General features: G+C 36.0%; 1 long non-coding RNA gene across 1 annotated transcript; it reads right to left on the bottom strand.

Moving 5' to 3' along the window:
• Positions 1–542: 542 nt before the first annotated feature.
• LOC130469400 (uncharacterized) lies at positions 543–2,539 on the bottom strand. The gene is made up of 3 exons (XR_008929927.1): positions 1,796–2,539; positions 1,369–1,431; positions 543–674 (listed from the first exon to the last, which is right to left on the bottom strand). It is a non-coding gene; the product is annotated as an uncharacterized lncRNA (long non-coding RNA).
• Positions 2,540–3,278: the final 739 nt, after the last annotated feature.

The raw sequence follows: 3,278 nt of genomic DNA, 5'->3' as shown, positions 1-3,278 counted from the left end.
TCTATGTCACAATTTCTCTATTAGGAAAGAAAACATTCATAAATGCATCGATATGTGCATAATACTCGTGGGTAATGTGGTTATCATTGTGAACATGGTGCTCGTTGCGAGCCCTTGGGAACATCATTAGTAGCCTCGATAAACAACATTCAGCATAATATGTCTCAACAAATTGAAGCAATTAAATCGTAGAAAATAAGCCCTTTTATCCCGTTCCTACGCTCACACTCATATTCATTTTGACATGATTTTAGAAAATTCTTTTTAACCAATTCCTTAAAACTCTTTGCTTAAAGCCTAATGAATTCTATTACGTGCAAAACCCGTAAGGTTTAGCACTTTATAGCCCAAAACCTTGGCTCTGAATACCAAACTGTAACACCCCGACCTCTAATTCAATTATTATAGCATAATTAGCAGCGGAATTAACCTAATCGGTCGGGACATTACCTGCCGTAACACCCTCTTGGGAATTACAAGGCAACCATCAATCATAAACTATTAAAACTCCAAACTAATATAATAATCTTTTATATTCCCAAAATAAAAGTACATAACTTTCTAAAAAGCATTTAATTAATTAATTACCAAAACATAGAACATTAACTAGGTGAATATTATTAAAGTGAAATCCGATCCTCGCCACTACTCGTTTCCATCGTTCCCAGCAGTACCTAAAACAGAAAACAAAAACGGTGAGCCGAAGACTCAGTAACGAACTATTCTAGTAACGTAAATTCATTTCAATTCATTTTATTTACTAACACAGGGAGAATAGAATAACGTAAAACATTTTATAAAGTCCTTTATTTAATTCATTCATAACTTTTGGGTGCACATGCTAGTCGTGGCAAGTATGACATGGTGGAACGTCTTCCACGATGGACAGCTGTCCATAAACATGAGGCCTTGGCCCGAAAATATGAGAGCCTTGGCTCAATGGGCGGATGCCCCATGGGTACATGCATGACCGAGAATCGTAACCTGTGAACATATACTACCAAACGGACTAGGTCTTTCACTTTCATTTATCATGTTTCGTTTAATTTTACATTTTAGCCTTTTTACTTCAGTTGAAGTAACATATTTCCTTTGGATCATAAGATCAAACATCCTTTCTTTTATGGTTTCTTATAAACAACATTTTATAAGAAATTCAATCAATCATAATATCATTTTATAATCAATCATAAAATAAGGAATAATTCCATCAAATCATATTATAATAAATTATTCAATCAAAACATAATTCATTTCCCGCAATTCAATAAAACATGTCAAAGCATTCGGATCATAAATTCAATCATAATGTCATGATTTCATAAACACATTTAGAAGGGAATTGCGGGTACTAGCAATAGCCGTTACCTCACTTCCAAGATAGCTAAGGATTTTCCTTGGTTCGTTCGTCCTGAGCTCCGAGTCCAATTTCTTTCAAAATATTAAATCATAGAATTAGTACTAAATCGATAAATAATTTAAAATAAATATTTTATAAATAATAAATTCTATAAATAATGGTTTTATTAAATATAATTTCATAATTTAATGAAATTATTATTCAACGAAATTTTAATCGAAATATATTTATATATTTCATAAATCGATTTACGTGAAAATATTATATAAATTCGATTTTCGCTAAATAAAGCTAGTAATTTATTTTAATAAAATCGATAATTAAACCTGAACATATTAAACAATTTATTAGTGAATACTTATATCATAAAAATTTGTTGAAACATGAAAACCAACAATTAGGAAATCTGAAATAACAATTCAATTTTTTACTCACCATAGGCCCAAATTGAAAGGCCCAATCCTAAAATTGGATTTGGATGACAAAGCAAGGTTTCACAATTGAAACTCAATTTTGGGTTTACTGGGAAAGGGACACGAGCAGGGGAAGGGGGCCGAAACAGGGGAGGCAGGAAGGGAAAAAAAAGAGGAGGAGAGGAGGCGGCTGGGCTAGGTGGTTTGGCGTCGCAAGCCTGGCGCCGGTGAAGGCGGCAGTGAGGGTGGTGGTTGCTCTTGCGGTGGTGATACAGGCGAGAGAAGGAGGAGGGAGTGCGAGGGAGGCGAGAAAACAGGGGAGTTGGGGAGCGGGTTTCCGATCAGTTATGGGGAGGAGGGAGGTCGTTGGAGGCTGGCTAGGCGGCGCGGAAGGGTTGCGCCAGTGATGGTTATGCTGGACGGTGGTGGGGCGTTGCGTTGGTGGTGTTGTGAGCAAGGAAAGAGAAAAGAAACAGGGGAGGGGCAGGGGAGTTCGAGGGAGGTGGAGAGCAGGGTGAGGGTGGTGGTCGAGTGGTTGAGGTGATTGCGGTGGGGTGGTGGCGTGGTGCTGGGTGGCTGAGGCTAGGTGCAGTGGTCGGTGGTTGAGCAGTGGTGGTGGTGGGGGTTAGTTTGAACCAGAGAAACAAGAGAGGAGAGGAATTGGTTTTTGGTTGAATTCTTCAATCTGAATTTCTGGTTTTGTAAACATGTAGAGTAAAGGAGAAGGAGAAGAACTTGGAGCTTAAGCATATGTATGTGGACAGATTCAAGGGAAGAGAGGAAGGAAGGAAATTGCTTCCTTCTTACTTTGTACGTGGAAAGCAAAGAGAATAAAAGAAATGGAATTTTGGCTCTTCTAAGGGCATTTTCGTAATTTCCCAAGATTAGGCTAAAATTCTGAAATTTGTTGCCATTTTTGGAAACTACTAAAAATATAAATGTGTAGTAAAAATAATTCTTAATAAAAAAAAAAAATATCGTTAACGAAACCTAAATAAATAAATTTTCGTTTATAAATTTATCGTTTAAAAATAAATCGTAAAAACGTTTAAATTAACGAAATTTGATTATTCGTAATTATTTAAAACAGAATCAAGCTAATAAATATTTTTAATTTTAATAAATCGAGTTTAAAAAATTTCGGGGTATTACATAAATAAAGTCTAATAAGATTTAATAAGGTCATATAAGTTCAGATAAATTCTAATAAGTTGGGGTCCTATAAATTGAAGAGAATACGCTCCTTTCGGCTTTAGTTTTTTCAATTTGGACACCGGCCGACATCCTGTTCTCGAAGGGTTGGAGTCCTAGAGCCTAGAATGGATGCAGGTGTCATTTGTGAAAAGACTACCCGAAAGCTTCGATACTGAATGCTTACCAAAAGAGGGGAATTTCGCGTAAGAATTAGTACGACTGTGTAGACATGAAGATATAGTTGAATCTTTTGTTATGCTCTTATGTGCAACTAATATTCCTCATTATTGGCATTAATACAAATTAAATAA

The sequence above is a fragment of the Spinacia oleracea genome, chromosome 3 (assembly GCF_020520425.1).
Source record: "Spinacia oleracea cultivar Varoflay chromosome 3, BTI_SOV_V1, whole genome shotgun sequence".
NCBI classification, from domain to species: domain Eukaryota; kingdom Viridiplantae; phylum Streptophyta; class Magnoliopsida; order Caryophyllales; family Amaranthaceae; genus Spinacia; species Spinacia oleracea.
The sequence above is the reverse complement of the archived record's forward strand: the minus strand, read 5'-3'. Positions and strand labels throughout refer to the sequence as shown.